Source organism: Ranitomeya variabilis, chromosome 3 (assembly GCF_051348905.1).
Source record: "Ranitomeya variabilis isolate aRanVar5 chromosome 3, aRanVar5.hap1, whole genome shotgun sequence".
Taxonomy (NCBI): Eukaryota; Metazoa; Chordata; class Amphibia; order Anura; family Dendrobatidae; genus Ranitomeya; species Ranitomeya variabilis.
Window position 1 is genome coordinate 724,755,863 of NC_135234.1, and position 20,825 is coordinate 724,776,687.

Consider the following 20,825-nt stretch of genomic DNA (forward strand, 5'->3'; position numbering starts at 1 on the left):
TGTTGTCTAAGGGTCTAATTGTCTGTCTGTCTCGGAAATCCCGTCTTGCTGATTGGCCGAGGCCAGCCGGCCTCGACCAATCAGCGATGGGCACAGTCTGCCGCGAATTCTGGAATCATCATTGTCCTCCACTGCTGTCAAGTGCCGCCATTGTGTAGGGTGTGTGCCTGCGTCTCCCTGTATGGGCGGCATCTCCCTGTGTTTCTATCTTAGAATGGGTCGTAAATGAAAATACGCCAATGAGGATGACAGAAAAGCAGCAGCAAGAAAACGACAACATCGGGAACAGGAGACACCACAACAAACTGCCGCCAGACAAGCCCAGGATGTGGAATCTCACAGACAACGTCGCCAACAGGAGACACCAGCAATATACTACGTGCTGGGCAATATACTACGTGACTGGGCAATATACTACGTGGCTGGGCAATATACTACGTGGCTGGGCAATATACTACGTAACTGGGCAATATACTACGTGGGCTGTGCAATATACTACGTAGCTGGGCAATATACTACGTGGCTGGGCAATATACTACGTGGCTGGGCAATATACTACGTGGCTGGGCAATATACTACGTGGACATACATATTCTAGAATACCCGATGCGTTAGAATCGGGCCACCATTATATAGTAGATAATTGTCTAAGGGTCACTTCCGTCTGTCTGTCCTCCTTTCTGTCACGGATATTCATTGGTCGCGGCCTCTGTCTGTCATGGAATCCAATAAGGTAAATTGGTGTGCACTCAGTCAATTTGGAGGGTGAGGTGCAGGTGTCACGGACAAATGAGTCCTCGTATAAGTAAAATTTATAAGACACCGCACACTCTTAGTAATAATTAATGCAAATTGTGCAAGGTTTATTACATATAACACATTGGTGACACATGGAAGCAGGGGGCAATGTACAATTATAAGATAAGCGACCACTTGTAGTAATAATTGACGTTTCGGCTCTCCTGAGCCTTACTCATAATGTCGCTACAAAAACACAAAAAACAGAACAAGGGTAAATAAACATAACAAAAAAATATATACATATATAAAGCATCTGTGCATAATGGACCATTGAGGAATAGTATGCCAGGGCATAAGATGGATGGCAAGCAACTAGATAAATATCCAAGCACCAAGGATGCACCGAAGTGAATAGAACTCCTAGCTCATGGAATCCAAGTCGCTGATTGGTCGTGGCAAAACGCCCACAACCATTGCCACGACCAATCAGTGACGCGCACAGTCCGGAAGAAAATGGCCGCGCCTTACTCCCTGCACTCAGTGCCTGGCGCCCGCATACTCCCCTCCGGTCAAGGCTCACACAGGGTTAATGCCGGCGGTAACGGACCGCGTTATGCCACTGGTAACGCACTCCGTAACCGCAGCTATTAACCCTGTGTGACCAAGTTTTTACTATTGATGCTGCCTATGCAGCGTCAATAGTAAAAAAATCTAATGTTAAAAATAATAAACAAAATAAAAAATCATTATATACACTCACCTTCCGGGGGCAAGGATGGTATGCGCGAAGGACCTGCCATGACGTCAAGGTCATGTGACCGCGACGTCATCACAGGCAAGGCGCGAGAAGGACCTGCCATGACGTCATGGTCATGTGACCGCGACGTCATCACAGGCCCTGCGCGAGAAGGACCTGCCATGACGTAACTGTCACATGACATGACTCTTGCAGTGACTGTGCAGGTCAGAGGGCGCGATGACATATTAGTGTGCACGCCGCCCTCTGCCTGAACAGTCAGTGCGGAGAGACAGGACGCTGAGGAGCAGTGACAAGAGGCGAGTATGTGATTTTTTTTTTTATTGCAGCAGCAGCATTACATGTGGCACAATGCTGTATGGAGCGTCTATGGGGCCATAAAGAACTGCATGGAGCATTATACTACATGACTGGGCAAAATACTATGTGGACATGCAGATTTTAGAATTTTGGACACACCTTCTCATTTAAATATTTTTCTGCATTTTCATGACTATGAAAATTGTACATTCACATTGAAGGCATCAAAACTATGAATTAACCCTTGTGGAATTATATACTTAAAGTGTGAAACAACTGAAATTATGTCTTATATTCTAGGTTCCTCAAAGTTGCCACATTTTGCTTTGATGCTTTGAGGACTGCCTTACACACTCTTGGCATTCTCTTGATGAGCTTCAAGAGGTAGTCACCGGGAATGGTCTTCCAACAATCTTAAAGGAGTTCCCAGAGATGCTTAGCACTTGTTGGCCCTTTTGCCTTCATTCTGCGGTCCAGCTCACCTCAAACCGTCTCGAATGGGTTCAGGTCTGGTGACTGTGGAGGCCAGGTCATCTGACATAGCACCCCATCACTCTCCTTCTTGGTCAAATAGCCTTTACACAGCCTGGAGGTGTGTTTGGGGTCATTGTCCTGTTGAAAAATAAATGATGGTCCAACTAAACGCAAACCGGATGGAATAGCATGCCGCTGCAAGATGCTGTGGTAGCCATGCTGGTTCAGTATGCCTTCAATTTTGAATAAATCCCCAACAGTATCACCAGCAAAGCACCCCCACACCATCACTCCTCCTCCTCCATGCTTCACGCTGGGAACCAGGCATGTAGAGTCCATCCTTTCACCTTTTCTGTGTCGCACAAAGACACGGTGGTTGGAACCAAAGATCTCAAATTTGGACTCATCAGACCAAAGCACAGATTTCCACTGGTCTAATGTCCATTCCTTGTGTTCTTTAGCCCAAACAAGTCTCTTCTACTTGTTGCCTGTCCTTAGCAGTGGTTTCCTAGCAGCTATTTTACCATGAAGGCCTGCTGTACAAAGTCTCCTCTTAACAGTTGTTGTAGAGATGTGTCTGCTGCTAGAACTCTGTGTGGCATTGACCTGGTCTCTAATCTGAGCTGTTGTTAACCTGCGATTTCTGAGGCTGGTGACTCAAATAAACTTATCCATCCTCAGAAGCAGAGGTGACTCTTGGTCTTCCTTTCCTGGGGCGGTCCTCATGTGAGCCAGTTTTTTCGTAGCGCTTGATGGTTTTTGCAGCTGCACTTGGGGACACTTTCAAAGTTTTCCCAATTGTTCGGACTGACTGACCTTCATTTCTTAAAGTAATGATGGCCACTCGTTTTTCTTAGCTGCTTTTTTCTTGCCACAATACAAATTCTACCAGTCTATTCAGTAGGACTATCAGCTGTGTATCCACCAGACTTCTGCACAACACAACTGATGGTCCCAACCCCATTTATAAGGCAAGAAATCCCACTTGTTAAACCTGACAGGGCACACCTGTGAAGTGAAAACCATTCCCGGTGACTACCTCTTGAAGCTCATCAAGAGAATGCCAAGAGTGTGCAAAGCAGTCATCAAAGCAAAAGGTGGCTACTTTGAAGAACCTAGAATATAAGATATAATTTCAGTTGTTTCACACTTTTTTGTTAAGTATATAATTCCACATGTGTTAATTCATAGTTTTGATGCCTTCAGTGTGAATGTACAATTTTCATAGTCATGAAAATACAGAAAAATCTTTAAATGAGAAGGTGTGCCCAAACTTTTGGTCTGTACTGTATATTATATATATATATATATATATATATATATATATATATATATATATATATATATATATATATATATATTTAAAAAAATTATTTTTATGAAATTATCAATCCAATAAAAACAGAGGAAAGGTACAGAAAAAGGATGAACATAGAGGGTTTTTTGTATCATTAGGGCATTAAGTTAAAATAATATGATGATTGCAATATATTAAGAGAATATAAACTTTGATGGGAGGAGGAGAAGGGCTTCTGTAATAGGAAACTTTCTGAGATGCTGGACATATGCTTGTGTTTGAAGATTTGGGCACCTTTCAGATGTAAGGTGTATTATTAGTACATTTTATAACGTTCTAATTATTAGTCATTTGAATGAAATTTTTTTTTTTATTATTATTAATAAAAAAAGCTTGTGTTGTAATTTGTATATAGCTTGAAGATATGTATATTTATGGCAAGAAGAAAACCGGAGGGCAGGTCTCCAATATTTTACAATGTATTTTGGACACGTGTTTAAAATTCTTTTTTATTCTTATATTTGCTCAATGTCGGTCAGAGATCCACCTGTCTACTTAGGTTGGTCTAAAAAGATCGCTTATTACGGTATGTTAGGAATCTTTTCTTCTGCAATCTGGCTTCTTCCAGCTATGTGCAGCATGTGTTGAACCAGCAACGTTTACAGCTAATTCTGAAAAAGCATTCCCACTCCAAAAATAATGTGTCTGGATAATACATGGGCGAACCAAGGAGGACACTGTTCTGTGTCAGCGACAACCGGGACTCCACATATAACCGAGCCCTGGACCAATATCTCCAGGACGTTCTGCAGGGCATTATACAGGTTAATAGTATCAGTTAATTTGCATATGCAATGCCAAATGATTCAATAATCGTATTGATGACAGTACTGGAAGCTTCAGCGTCCATCTAGGTAGACCGACCCCTATAGTGAATTCTTTGTGGCCATAATATACTATGGCAAAACTTCTGCTGGGTTTATCAAATTGATGGAATACTTCCTGCCGCGGAGACTACACTCCCATCCTTTTAAATAAACAGTTATAACTCAAGGGAATACTAAATTATCAGATACCTTCCTGCCAGACTGCCGGCCATTCCGAACAATCAATTCTTACAGGGCACCTATCACCAGTCTAGGGCTGCCCTTTTTATTTAAGAATAGAGTGAGCAGCCTCAGACATGTGATTTTTGTACATACGAGCTATTAAAAAAAAGTGGTCATACGGGTCCCTAATGCCCCCTAAAGGATCCAATTTTCTAGCAAAAATTGGTTCCGAACTACAGGATTTTGGGATCCTGGCATGCATAGTGGAATACCATCGCCCTCCTTGCTGTGACGGAGTAGAATCTCTTTTTTACATATTAGCTATTCAGAAAGTGGTCAAAAGGGTCCCAATGACCCCTAATGCATCCAATTTCATAGCAAAAATTGGTTCTGAACTACAGGATTTTGGGATCCTGGCATACACAGTGGAATACCATCGCCCTCGTGGTTGTGAAAGAGTAAGATTTTGAGTTTTATTGCAAGATCACGCTACTTGCGCTAACCCAGCACTGCTCCACAATAACTGCTATAGTGATGGGACCGTTCAGTTACCGATGGTGGATACAGAAAGGCTGTAATTCCTACTTCCCCTGCAGACACATAAAAAACCCTGTATGTGCAGATTTGCCCATTTGTACATATAAATTGTGTGTGTCCTTTTCCTAACCATACAGAGAAAGCTTGTGAGTTTTTTTTCTGGCCACATATAAAGCATGCGAGTCCAGCTTCCTCTTCGTAAACAGAAAAAGCCTGCAAGTCCTACTGTCCCTTTGCAAAGTGATTGACAGCGCTCCCTGTATGCAAGGTGCAGATGTAGGACTCACAGGCTTCTCCATGTGTGGACAGAGGAAACAGAACCCAAAGGACATCAGGACTCACAGGTTTCTCCATGTGTGGACAGTTTCAGCAGGACCCAAAGGACATCAGGACTCAGTCTTTCTCCATGTATGGGAAGTGGAAGCAGGACCCACAGGACAGGAGAATTCACAGGTTCCTCCATGTGTGGACAGTGGAAGCAGGACTCACATGAAAGTAGGGCTCGCAGGCTTTACCATGTGTGGGCAGTGAAAGCAGGGCCCAAAGGAAAGTATTTATAACACATGTGGAATCCTATATATCCCCAACCACAGTGTATCTTCCATTACTTTTCAGTGCTACTGGTGAAGAGGAATGGAGTGCCCGCTAGGGCCGTGGGGTACTCGGGCCTGGTCGGGCAGTTCTTTGGCAGCAGTGACCCCGTCCGTGGCCCTGGGCATCCAATAAAATAATGAGGGAAAGGGGAATAAAGTTTATAGGGGATTAGTTTGTGACGCCACCCGTGGTGTTCGGCAATAAGAAAATGGCCGACTCTGCGATTCAGGTCCACTGGGGCAGTTGGCGATGCAGCTTTCCACGGGTAGTGCTAAAGTCAATTATGAATTATTGTAGTGCAGGGCAGGTGACGCAGTAATAATTCTGAGGATACAGCAGGGTGCAGTTTTCACTCTTTACTCACAGATGTTAGGTTACAGTCACCAGCCGGGTGCTGTATCCTCCGGGTTGGTGGTCTAGCCAGCTCTCAGGTAATTTGGGTGCACTTTACCCAAGAAAAGGGAGTCTTGGAACCTTCCCAGGCCGTCTCTCTGTGCTGGCTTCGCCCTCCTGCCCTGCGCCTCACACACAGTGTCCCAAGCCAGCAGCCTCAGGTCCTGTCGGGCGACGCTCTCCTGGTCCCCATGACCCTATATGACTGCCTTTTCAGCGAAAGTGCGTGGATTTGGCTGTGGTGCATACAGATACCACAGCCTCCGGTTTGCTATCAGAGTCTTGCAGTTCCTCCACTAGTCTGGGGCCGGTCCCCAACTGCGACCTGGTCCTTCCACCCGACTGCGGTCGGATGGATTCGGGCGCCACGGGTGGATTCCTCACTTCACCTACTCCTATGACCCCTTCTCTCTCTCTCAGGAGCTCCTCTCTTCACGTTAGCTCCAATCAACTCCTTCTCACAACTGACTACTTTTCCTCCAACTGTCACACCACTCCCCACCAGAGCTGGGGCCCCTCCCACCTAGCCTGGAGCAGTGTCGTGTTGGATGAACAAGTGCGAGTCCCGGGTAGTGCCCCCTCCTTACCCGATAGCAGAGTACCACACCTCTGGCTGAGGTGCAGTACCTCTGTGGTGACAGGACCCTCTGGGGCGCCACAAGTAGGAGACCTACCAGAGCCATTAAAATAATAGAGTTTTACTATACCCTCTTAGGAGACAAGTAGACAAACTTCCAAAAGAGGAAAATCTACCAAAAAAATGTACATGAAAGACAGGAAAAGATCAGTAGGTAAATTGTTTAACTCCAACCTGACCTTACCCCAAGGCCTCCAGCACATGGCAGTCATGTGCTAAAGCTGTACAGAGAACCGGAGTCCCCTGTGGCTCCATATTATGTAGCTCCAGGGTTTGCCGCTTCGTGATGGGTGCCATATGTGGGAGAACCAATACTTCTAGGTGATATATCTTTGTAATATGGCATTCATTAGTGTATGACCCATATGAAATCAGAGGGTAGCATTTCTAGCTAAACTATTATGGCATGCAGGCAAAAATGAATGTGGCATATTGGACCCCACCAGAATATCCAGGTTTCTAACACCAGACACGATCCATTTTAAAACGATCTTACTTTTCAAGTTACAAAGTTTGGAATAATAAAAAAAACATGTCTAGTCAGAGCCGATGCATGAATTATATCCACGGAGGAATGTGTGAGATATACATACTGCGCATACCTTCACAGGAGGCAACTACATTACAGGGTAAATAATTCACTGTGGACACGTTAAACTATGCAAACGCTGCCTTCTCTACGTTACACTACTTGTTCTATAAGTCTCCAACAAAGCTTCCAAGTCTGACAGCGCGCATCTCACCAGAAAGTGAGGTTATTGGTGAAAACAAAACAAAATGATTTCAAAACAGTTTAATCAGTGGTGACTTGGATGTAGAGACCACCACTAAAACGAAAGGGCAAAAAGACCCCAACACTGAAGATGAGCTCAATAGAAATTCTATGGTGTCCGTCTTTACTGTCGAGAGAAACACTCAGCTGACTCCACAAAACAATACTCTAGAACATGTCAAGTTGCTTTTCAAATATATGGTGGGTTAACGCGATTATTTTTTAGAACTTTCACTGTATGGAACATTAGAAGCACAACATTTTTCCTGCTTCCAGTCTCAAAATTCCCTAGATCCCTCCTGCCAATGAAAATTCCATATACAGGAGCCCCAGGCTGAGAAGGGTTTTTCTCTACTTTTCCTGTGTAGCTATCAAGCCAATTACGGTACGTGAAGAATAGAGTCTTACCTTGAGGCCAAGTGCAGACTGGGACTGAAACTCAGCCCTGGCATTTGAAATCACACAGGCCCATGTTGTCCCCGTCCCCAAGCACCGTATGGGATATATTACTAATATTACCCTGGATGGAGGAAAGGAAGATTTACTACAAAACCAATATTTCTAATGATCCTTGTGACCTGCTGGGGTAAGTGATGGAGTCAGCGACTTTGTGCAACTCTTAACAGTATGGGTGTCTTGAGAACACCGATTCTGCTTGAGGCCACGTTTACACATTCAGTATTTGCTCAGTGTTTCACATCAGTTTTTGTAAGCCAAAACCAGGAGTGGGTGATAATTACAGAAGTGGTGATGTGTTTCTATTATACTTTTCCTCTAATTGTTCCACTCCTGAATTTGGCTTACGAATACTGATGTCAAATACTTACCAAATACTGAACGTGCATTTTATACTTTATAAAATACTGAACGTGTGAGCATGGCCTTAACTGGCTAAAAAAAAAACTTCAGCAGAAAAGTAGAATTAAGTCAAGTATTCAGCCGAGGTCTTCTACAAGCAATGATAGTAGGAGATATTTAGGCCCCCAAACTCCCGTCTACAGAAGCTACAAAAGTAGCTTCATACATTATCTTATGTCCTAGGTTCTCAACCTGTGTTATGTGATCAAGCCATGTCTCTAGAACAGCATTTCTCAACCGGGGTTTTGTGAGACCCTCAGAATTCCCATGCAATGTCGTAGATGTTTGCACAAGTTTCAAGGCTGAAACATTGTGCTGTACAAAAAGCACACAAGTAAAAAATTTATTAAGTTAAATATTTCTTATGAAAAAAAAAAAGTAAGTAGTAGGGGTTCCCTGTATTAACTTATCCCCAAGGTTTCCCAATGCAGGGAAACCCTGTTTTATGAGAACCCTTGAAAATACTGTGATGTTTTACCCCTTCTTCCTAGTTCAGTAACAATATCCTCGTACTCTTGTCTGCCATGTTTCAGAATCAGTAGAGCTGTGGCCCTTCATGGTTTCTTCAGACTGACACTTCTATTTCCATTCCTCCCTTATTCATTGATAGTCCACTCCTGACCCTTCTCACACTGCCTGCTGGAATCAGTTCTGATGCTGCTGTAATCATAGGACTATAAGATAGCAAGTTCCTTGTCACAGGTTAACAGCGACAGAGGAGCCAGAAGACCGCAGCGCCTGCGTTCTCCTACTCCTGCGCTGAATAGAAGCACTTCACCTTCTTATTAAACTGTAAATTTCTTTTGGAAGTGCAGGGGTTAATCTGCTCTGTTGAGAGCTCCTGGAGCTAATGCTATCAGTTGTGCACTGTTAGCCACTCCCATCTCCTACATACTCTGGGCCCTGTCTAGCACTCATTGTCAGAGTTAGCTTATGCTGCATGAGTGGAGGTTGTTGTTGGTTATTATTGGAGAAGGCATTTGCTGGATTTATCGGTGACTTTTGCTAGGTTTTGAGTGTGTGATAATTCCATTTCTTTTCCTACTTTGGTTTAACCCCATCCACCACTCCCCGATGCATTCCTCTGTTATTTGTGTGTGTATATTTCTATGTTTGGTATTTGCTCATAATACCTTGTTAGCCTGGTTGGTGTATTACAGTACACTACTACCACCCTCTTCCCTGGGTGGGGGGAAGGGTACAGACTGAAGGTGGATTCAGGAGCTAAGGTAAGGTATGTGGCCCTGGCATCTTCACCATCAGAAGTAATCCGGGGAACAGGGCAAGCTAGGGCACCCGTAGCATTAGGGACAAGGAAGGAGCCCCTGGTCCCAGGACACCTGACAGCAGAGTCGTGACATTCCCTCTACAGGTAAATCTGTTAACCAAATTACCTATTTAAGTTATTTTAGCAGTACTTCTATCTATATATACCAACAGCACTCCGAAAACATGACTTTACCATTTTCATCAAAATGTGTGAGCCCATTTGCAAGCAACAATGCAACTCATTTCAGTTGTAACCCAATACTAAAGGTGTCCCTATGTCTGTGCATAGGCCTGCTCTATTTCTAAAGTCTTAGAAAGATGGGTGGATAGTGTGCAAGGCCTTGGGGGTATGTATCTAGATAATCTGTCTACTTTATCTATCCATCCATCTATCTATGTACTCATGCAGGAAGTTAGTATAGTAATTCCATATTTATTTTCCTGAAATGTATAGTGTGTAAACTGTCCGTAGATGCAGATATTGCTTCCAATTCCCAACCTCCTGTTATACTGCACTATGGACGATCATTTCCATGAGCACGAAGGGCGGAGGGGCTATAAAAGCAGCTTCTGCAACTGTAAAAACACAGCAAATAAAAGCACATTTCACCAAATGCAAATTCTAAACACAGTAAAAACCAGAACCCTTGTTCTGCAGATGTGGAAGACGTCCAGCAGGAAGTCACCACGGAAAGTCAAGCATGTGTGACAAGTCTGGTTTCTTCCCATATAGTGCAGATAATACGGGATATACCCCGGTGTGCATCTTATCCTGCGGCTCATGGACGTAGACTGTCTATGCTGCCAAGTTTAACAGTCGTGTTTTTTAACCTCTCTCAGCAATTACTGAGCAATGATTATATGTCTACACCCAGATCGTTTGGCTTTCTAATAATAAGCAACTTTCCTGGCATAAGTTTTTTGACAGAATGACTTAAAATATTCAGCAAAAGCAAAATGACCGTCAGCGATCATCCTGCTTAGAATCACTACTGCTCCTACTAGACTAAGGAGCAAGACTTAGCCCCGCTACTCCTTCCTGACTTGAGACACAGAATGGTTTACTGTGCCTAAAGGGGTTGTCCGCTTTAGAAAACCCATGTACTCCCTTGACTGTGCACACAACGTCTTTTAAAGTTAGGCGAACCCGATGAGTTTTTCAAGATTCTTCAGGAAACGCTGGAGTTTTTTTTTCCTGAAGCTCCTTTTGTGTAGTTCCCTTTTCAGTTGTTTCCTGAGTGTTTTTTTTTTGTGTATGCTTTTTTTTTTATTTTCAGACGGTGATTTTGGTGGGTTTTTGTAATTTTTTTTTTTTTTACTTTTGTTTTCCAGTCATTCTTTTTATTCCATTGAATAATTAAGAAATCGCTAAAGTTTTTTTCAAATATTGGCAAAGTGTTAAAAGAAAACGTCCGGTCAACAACCAGGCGTCTTTTGAGCTTTCCCATTGAGTTGTATTGTAAATTACACAGCTGAAAACGCTAGTAGAACAAGTAGAACAGGTCAATTCTTTTAACCGCTAGGTATTTGTAGAAACCTGAAGTGGTTAAAAGAAGCTCCAAAGACTGAAAATACGAACAGCGAGTCGTTTTTACATAGAAATGCTTGTTTGTTCTTTTGAGCATTTTTGACAGGTTTTTCAGGCATCGACCTAAAATAAGTTGTGTGTATATAGCCTATCGGGAAACTCTGCGTTAGTCAATATTAGGACACTCATCGCATGGCCAGAACGTCGCAGAAATCCTCGCGATTTGGATTAGCCATTGGGTACACCTTGATTTCCCTTGTAGTGCTGCAGGGTAATAGTTTCCCCATAGATTACACCTGATTGATGAAAGTCAACGCATGAAATAGAAAATGTACCAAGTTTAGAACAACCCTTTTATAAGATTTGATGATGATTAGTGAATAACAATGATCAACAATGCTACAGTCCATGGACAAGAGTGGCGACGGGTGGGAAATATAGTTAAAATATCTGTTTTTTTAATTGTTTTTGATACATTATGATTTTCTACTTTTTTGCTAAATGAACTGAAGAAAACAAGACAACTCATTTCTTCTTGTAGTTTCCTTATAAAAACTTTTCAACATGTATATATCTATATCTTCCCTGAGGACACATTGCGAAACGTACGTTGAAGGGTGAGGAAGAGGATGAGCAGTGCACTCTGGAAATATCCATAGTCCTTTATTATTCTTCTAAAGAAGTGACAATAGATCCATTATTTTTGCATATTTTTAGGCAATTTATCCTTGGTATTTTAATCAGTTATTATTCTTTGAAATCTATATTATTTATTTCATCATGAATTAAGAGATGTATTATTTATTGTGCACTGGCACTTTGTTTTCTATACTGTATATAATAAACATTTTAATAATTCACATCGGTCCTGTGCTGGATTTTTGTAGGTTTTATTACTTTTCTATTTATATGACTGACTTATTAGTCTTCAATATATGTTTTGACCCTCTGCTATAGGTGTTAAAGGGAACCTCTCATGTAAAATAACGCTATTAACCTGCAAATATGGGGTTATTCTGCAGCTTAATAGCGTTCTGACACTGACAATGCAACCGGGGAAGTGTGTACCGAGTGGCGGCCACAAGGAGAATGAAACTGCATTTTCTCCCTGCAGCCGCAGCTCCATAAGCCGGATGTTATCTCCCTGCAGATAAATCCTATATCCGCAGGGAAATAGAGTTTCTGAATATCAAAGTTTTTGTTTAAATCTCAAATTAGATACCACATCTTCAGTATTTGTATATTACATCAGTTTAGTCTTTCACTGAGGCAAAAATACACTTAAGGGCTTGTGCAGACGACCATAAAAAGCGAATAAGTGCGATGCGTCGTTTTGACGGATAGCACCTGTCCCAATGTAATTCTATGGGGCCGTGCACATCTTTTTTTTTTCCTCGGACCGCCATGCATGAGTTGCATCCCATTACTGGATTGTACTCGGCCATTCATGTCAATGGGTCCGTGGAACAAAAAAAAAAAAAATCAGATCGCAGTCGGATGACCTCAGAACAATCCGATTTTCACGGACTGACAGAATGGAGAAGATGGAGAAATATCTCCACGTGACAGAATGACTGCGAAATAAAGAGATCGATTTTAACTTGTGTACATTTATAATCAGAGAGGAATTTCCTAGGACCATACTTTACATTTTCTTCATATTTGCAGCCATTAATAATCCTCTTTACATGCTTTGTCCTGTGCAGCCAATTCAATGGTAAGGAAGAGACAACGCCTCCCTGGAAAAAGCCTGGAATGCTTGTAATTAGCCTGACACATTTCCTCTCCCAGTAACGGGCTGGAGAAACTGCAAGGAAGCTCAGGCCACCCCCCACCCAGGACCACACCGCTCCAGTATTTCCACTCCGGAATGTAGGATCTGGTTAACCCATTTGTGTCTGTCCGATTCTGTGCAGCCAACACGCCAGCAATATACAGCAGGGTATCTTAATGGTGCACTGGAAAAATTGGAATATACAGATGCTAGCATTCGTCCAGTATGGCCAACGTCTTCATAGACTACGCACAACGCTGACTGAGTAAATCTGAGAGCCAAGAACTGATCTGAATATTAGGCTGGGGCTTCACGACAACTTTGGTTACGCCACCAAGGTTTTCCCAGTTACGCCACCAAGGTTTTCTCTACATCGTGAATGGGGTCCCATTACGACCCCGAGGGTACTGCAAGTTGCAAAAAATCCGGCAAGGTTGGACTTCTTACGGTACTCTCAGGGTCACAATGAGACCCCACTTACTTGTGTTGCGGTGTGATGTATCACTGGCACTGAGTGGGCGTAATGGCATGCCAGGTGTTGCCGCCAAAGCTGCCGTGTAGTCTCACCCTTAGGGTGCACTCAGACATCTGTGCAAATGAGTTCCTAGATCGGAACGGAATGCACGACTGGTCGCGGGTCTTCTGATCCGGGCGTGATGGCTTCATAGAAATATATGAGAGACACTGGGGTCAGGAGACGCTCAGCCAGTCAATGATTTGGGGTCCAATCTTGGGCCAGTTTTGTACGGACGTCTTAATGCGCTCTCTCTCTAAAGGGCTACGTCACACATCAGGGATTTTTCTCATACGCAAAAAAATGGTCTAAAGTTCATTAGTGTTTCTGATCAGACTGTCATCAAAGTCTGGTGAGATTGTCAGTTTTTACTATCAGAGTTTGGTCAAAGATTTATAAACTTTTCTCGAATGAAAAAAAAAAAAATTAAATAAATAAATTTATTTTTTTTTGTTTCCCAAGCGACTTGCATTGGCAAGTTTGATCCAACACTCAGATGAGTCTGGGATGGGTCTCCGTGCCTTTGTGCGGACCACTTGGCCAGAGGAAAAATAAAAAATAAAAATAAAAATCGGACATGTGAACTGCTACATAGACTATCTTACGAACGAGTGCTATCCATGAAAAAAAATAAATAAAGGAGATAAAATTAGTACCTGTGAAGGAGCCCTTACTTTGCTTATAGGGAAGTTAGGGGATAAAGCGGATGGTTGGCATAAGCCTAGGAAATCATGGCAACGTGCTGCGCGGCTCAAACATCATGGTGTCGCATTATGGTGTTGCACCTAATAGTTGTCAATGGTTGTCGCCGTCACGCTGCAATTTCCAAACTGCAACCCCTGCACTCGCTAAAGTTACGCCCCTGGCACGAGTATGATCCCGCAGGAGAAATTATACAACAAGCAAGGAGAATATGGATTTATGCATCCGCCATGATTTAGCATCAGAGTCACATTTTCTGTGTCTTTTGGCAGCAAATAATTACAGACAGGCAGAAAAAGTAAATGATAAAGACTCCCTGCCAACACTGCAATGAGAATATTAATGTAAAAACTGCAGCTAAGATACGGCATACACCCAAGAAAAAGAATATAATTATAAATTAGGTTTACTCTAAATTACAGGACTTGGAAAACCCCGATCCTAGATCAGCCAAAACAGCATATGGAATGCGGGTTTCCAAAGTGGGCACTGCTTACTTCGCTGTCTCCAAAGCGTCCATAGACCAGGATGAAGAGTCCTTACCATTCAGTCTGCACCAGGAGGGGTCTAAAATAAGCAAACCCCGCACTCAACTGAAGTGAACAAACGATAATATAATGTGGTTCACTGTAGTAATCAAAAACGTTTCAGTCTTACATCAGACCTTCCTCAGTTACGAGTTGCAGTGATTCTATTGTGTCGGGTGGACCAATAGGTTCAGTGATAGATCACTAGATCAAAAGACTTCGTCCTGGAGAAAGGGATGGAGAGAATAGCGCCTGTATCCTGATAGTGCGGCGTGCCACCATGGCGTTTATGGACGAGGTGTCCACCGCTGGTCCAGGAGGTGGACGTCTTCCTTTTTTCCAATAAGTGGGTGTCGGGAGAAAATCTCTATGTCCATCTAGTACTACATTCAGAGGCTTAACTAGAGTCTGAGTCTGCTTCTGGGACAAATATTTAAGCAGTTCTTCATTGTTTGATGGCTTGTGACTATCCATCATCCTGTTGATTACATTCCAGAGGTTTTCAATGGGGTTCAGGTCTGGAGATTGGGCTGCCCATGAAAGGATTTTGATGTGGTGGTCTCTTAATTTTTGACACAGCTGTATATGGCCCTAATCTTGGCTCCATGATGGTATATGTTCCCCGTTCTGTCGCTGTTCTTTAATGTATAGAAGTAAATGAACCATTATACTCACCAACGGGCGTACATACAAGTCACAGGGCTCCATGGTAGAAGTATAATGCACCCCATACTCATCCATTTAATATAATGCACAGTCCATAGTTCTCCATACAGTATAATACATAGCCCATATCCTTCATATACAGTGCCTTGCGAAAGTATTCGGCCCCCTGGAACTTTTCAACCTTTTCCCACATATCATGCTTCAAACATAAAGATACCAAATGTAAATTTTTGGTGAACAACAAGTGGAACACAATTGTGAAGCTGTACTAAATTTATTGGTTATTTTAAATTTTTGTGGTAATTCAAAAACTGAAAAGTGGGGCGTGCAATATTATTCGGCCCCTTTACTTTCAGTGCAGTAAACTCACTCCAGAAGTTCATTGTGGATCTCTGAATGATCCAATGTTGTCCTAAATGCCTAATGATGATAAATATAATCCACCTGTGTGTAATCAAGTCTCCGTATAAATGCACCTGCTCTGTGATAGCCTCAGGGTTCTGTTTGAAGCACAGAGAGCATCATGAACCAAGGAACACAACAGGCAGGTCCGTGATACTGTTGTGGAGAAGTTTAAAGCCGGATTTGGAAACAAAATGATTTCTATAACTTTAAACATTTCAAGGAGCACTGTGCAAGCGATCATATTGAAATGGAAGGAGTATCATACCACTACAAATCTACCAAGACCCGGCCGTCCCTCTAAACTTTCATCTCAAACAAGGAGAAGACTGATCAGAGATGCAGCCAAGAGGCCCATGATCACTCTGGATGAACTGCAGAGATCTACAGCTGAGGTGGGACAGTCTGTCCAATAGGACAACAATCAGTCATACACTGCACAAATCTGGCCTTTATGGAAGAGTGGAAAGAAGAAAGCCATTTCTCAAACATATCCATAAAAAGTGTTGTTTAAAGTTTGCAAAGAGCCACCTGGGAGACACACCAAACATGTGGAAGAAGGTGCTCTGGTCAGATGAAACCAAAATTGAACTTTTTGGCAACAATGCCAAACGATATGTTTGGCGTAAAGGCAACACAGCTCATCACCCTGCACACATCATCCCCACTGTCAAACATGGTGGTGGCAGCATCATGGTCTGGGCCTGCTTTTCTTCAGCAGGGACAGGGAAGATGGTTAAAATTGATGGGAATTGGTGGGAAGATGGATGGAGCCAAAATACAGGACCATTCTTGAAGAAAACCTGTTGGAGTTCGCAAAAGACCTGAGACTGGGACGGAGATTTGTCTTCCAACAAGACAATGATCCCAAACATAAAGCAAAATCTGCAATGGAATGGTTCACAAATAAACGTATCCAGGTGTTAGAATGGCCAAGTCAAAGTCCAGACCTCAATCCCATCGAGAATCTGTGGAAAGAGCTGACAACTACTGTTCACAAACGATCTCCATCAAACCTCACTGAGCTCGAGCTGTTTGCCAAGGAAGAATGGGCAAGAATTTCAGTCTCTTGATGTACATAACGGATAGAGACATACCCCAAGCGACTTGCAGCTGTAATCGCAGCAAAAGATGGCGCAACAAAGTATTAAGTTAAAGGGGCTGAATAATATTGCACGTCCCACTTTTCAGTTTTTGAATTTCCACAAAAATTTAAAATAACCAATAAATTTCCTTCAACTTCACAATTGTGTTCCACTTGTTGATGATTCTTCACCAAAAATTTACATCTGGTATCTTTATGTTTGAAGCAAAATATGCAGGAAAAGGTTGAAAAGTTCCGGGGGGGCGAATACTTTCGCAAGGTACTGTAATATAATGCACATTCATAGTATAATGCAACCCAAAATTCATCTATGTAATATACTGCACAGCCCATAGTCATCCATGTAATATAATGTACAGTCCATAGTTCTCCATACAGTATAATACACAGCCCATATCCTTCATATAATATAACTAGATGGTGGCCCGATTCTAACGCATCGGGTATTCTAGTATATGTATGTATGTATATATAGCAGCCACACAGCATATAGCAGAGGCCACGTAACACAGACAGCCACGTAGTATATAGGAGCCACGTAGTCTAACACAGCTACGTAGTATATAACACTGCAGACGTAGTATATAACACAGCCCACGCAGTATATAACACAGCCCACGCAGTATATAACACTGCCCACATTATATATAACACAGCCCACGTAGTATATAACACTGGGCACGTAGTATATAACACAGCCCACGTAATATACAGCATCCACGCAGTATATAACAGCCCACATAGTATTTAACATTGCCCACGTAGTATAGAAAATTGCCCAAGCAGTATATAACAGGCCACACAGTATATAACACTGCCCACATAGTATATAGCAGCCTCGCAGTACATAAACACAGCCCAAGTACTATATAGCACTGTGGGCACCATATCCCTGATAAAAAAAGAATGAAAATAAAAAATAGCTATATACTCACCCTCCGGCGTCCAGCTAAGCTGTCCCTATGCGCGTGATGCGGCCACCAGCTTCTGTTCTGTGCATTGCGAAATTACCCAGATGACTTAGCGGTCTCGCGAGACTGCCAAGTCATCATCTCGCGAGACCGCAATGCATGGCCCGGAGAGTCACGAGGAGCGGGAAAGGCGCCGGAAGGCGAGTATACAATGATTTTTTTTAATTATTTTTAACATTAGATCTTTTTACTATTGATACTGCATAGGCAGCATCAATAGTAAAAAGTTGGTCACACAGGGTTAATAGCAGCGTTAACGGACTGCGTTACACCGCGGTGTAACGCAGCCATTAACCCTGTGTGAGCACTGACTGGAGGGGGCACTGACAGAGTAGGAAGGGGCAATTTCGCAGCCCAACTGTGCCTGTCGCTGTCCGTGACAGACAGACGGAAGTGCCCCTTAGACGATTATATATCTACAGTTATATGAAAAAGTTTGGGCACACCTATTAATCTTAAGCTTAATGTTTTATAAAAAAAAAAATTTTTGCAACAGCTATTTCAGTTTCATATATCTAATAACTGTTGGACACAGTAATGATTCTGCCTTGAAATGAGGTTTATTGTACTAACAGAAAATGTGCAATCTGCATTCAAACAAAATTTGACAGGTGCATAAGTATGGGCACCCTTATCATTTTCTTGTTTTAAATACTCCTACCTACTTTTTACTGACTTACTAAAGCACTTTTTTTGGTTTTGTAACCTCATTGAGCTTTGAACTTCATAGCCAGGTGTATGCAATCATGAGAAAAGCTACTTAAAGTGGCCACTTGCAAGTTGTTCTCCTGTTTGAATCTCCTCTGACGAGTGGCATCATGGGCTCCTCAAAACAACTGTCAAATGATCTGAAAACAAAGATTATTCAACATAGTTGTTCAGGGGAAGGATACAAAAAGCTGTCTCAGAGATTTAACCTGTCAATTTCCACTGTGAGGAACATAGTAAGGAAATGGAAGAACACAGGTACAGTTCTTGCTAAGGCCAGAAGTGGCAGGCCAAGAAAAACATCAGAAAGGCAGAGAAGAAGAATGGTGAGATCAGTCAAGGACAATCCTCAGACCACCTCCAGAGAGCTGCAGCATCAACTTGCTGCAGATGGTGTCACCAGGGCCGTATTTGCCACTAGGCACGTGCCTAGGGCGGGGCAATGCGGGGGGGGCGGCACCTGAGCAGGTTTTTTTTTTTTTTTTTTTAATATCACTTTGTCCGGTCCTGTCCGCCTTCCCCCCCCCCCGGCGCCGCCCCCATTCACTGTCTGTCTCATACTCACCTCACCTGCTCCAGCGGTGCCGGCTGGTCTGCTCTCAGCGACTGCAGCTCGCCCTGTGTGAGCGGTCACATGGTGCCGCCTCATTAAGGTGATGAATATGCATGCATATTCATCACCTTAAATGAGCTGTACCACCTGACCGCGGCGCTCACACAGGACGAGGCGAGGAGGACGGTGCTGCGCAGGGACAGAGCCTGGCGGAGGATTCCGACTCCGAGGATTCCGTCCTTCTGCGCGGTGTGTGTGAGGTGAGTATGAATGATGATTGACAGCGTCAGCCAGGGAGGAGGGGGGGGGGGCCGGGGAGGATGTAGGAGGCCCGCGGTGGACGGGGAACCGAGCCACACAGGATGGGAGCGTCGGTGAGCCGATGAGCCGCGGCACCACGCATACAGCCAGAGTCAGGCCCAGGGGGGGGAGATGAGCCGCGCATACGGCGGGGCCGGGGGGGGGGGGGGGTGTGTGTGTGTGTGAATATGAGCCATGCATACAGTAGGGGGGTGAATATGAGCCATGCATACAGGGAGGGGGGGGGGTTAATATGAGCCATGCATATAGGGAGGTGAATATGAGCCATGCATACAGGGGGGGGGGGGGGAAATGAGCCATGCATACAGGAGGGAGGTTAATATGAGCCATGCATACAGAAGAGGGGTTAATATGAGCCATGCATACAGAAGGGGGGTTAATATGAGCCATGCATACAGAAGGGGGGTTAATATGAGCCATGCATACAGGAGGGGGGTTAATATGAGCCATGCATACAGGGGGGTGAATATGAGCCATGCATACAGAAGGGGGGTTAATATGAGCCATGCATACAGGAGGGGGGTTAATATGAGCCATGCATACAGGAGGGGGGTTAATATGAGCCATGCATACAGGAGGGGGGTTAATATGAGCCATGCATACAGAAGGGGGGTTAATATGAGCCATGCATACAGAAGAGGGGTTAATATGAGCCATGCATACAGAAGGGGGGTTAATATGAGCCATGCATACAGAAGGGGGGTTAATATGAGCCATGCATACAGAAGGGGGGTTAATATGAGCCATGCATACAGAAGGGGGGTTAATATGAGCCATGCATACAGAAGGGGGGTTAATATGAGCCATGCATACGGGGGGGGTGAATATGAGCCATGCATAGGGGGCGGGGAATATGAGCCATGCATACAGTAGGGGGGTGAATATGAGCCATGCATACAGAAGGGGGGTTAATATGAGCCATGCATACAGAAGGGGGGTTAATATGAGCCATGCATACAGAAGGGGGGTTAATATGAGCCATGCATACAGAAGAGGGGTTAAAATGAGCCATGCATACAGAAGGGGGGTGAATATGAGCCATGCATACAGAAGGGGGGTTAATATGAGCCATTCATACAGAAGGGGGGTTAATATGAGCCATGCATACAGAAGGGGGGTTAATATGAGCCATGCATACAGAAGGGGGGTTAATATGAGCCATGCATACAGAATGGGGGTTAATATGAGCCATGCATACAGAAGGGGGGTTAATATGAGCCATGCATACAGAAGGGGGGTTAATATGAGCCATGCATACAGGAGGGGGGTTAATATGAGCCATGCATACAGGGGGGGTGAATATGAGCCATGCATACAGGGGGGGGGGGGGGGAATATGAGCCATGCATACAGGAGGGGGGTTAATATGAGCCATGC

The 20,825-nt window shown here is 43.6% G+C and overlaps 1 protein-coding gene across 3 annotated transcripts in view; it reads right to left on the reverse strand.

The window, feature by feature from the left end:
- Positions 1 to 20,825, reverse strand: part of LATS2 (large tumor suppressor kinase 2) — a 74,180-nt gene that overhangs the window by 23,067 nt on the left and 30,288 nt on the right. The window contains exon 1 of one of the 3 annotated variants that reach the window (XM_077298376.1): positions 6,114 to 6,584. The exons of the other annotated variants lie outside the window; for them this stretch is intronic. The gene's annotated coding sequence lies outside the window, so the exon portion shown is untranslated. Of the gene's footprint in view, positions 1 to 6,113; positions 6,585 to 20,825 lie in introns of those variants that run through there. 3 annotated transcript variants of the gene reach the window in all.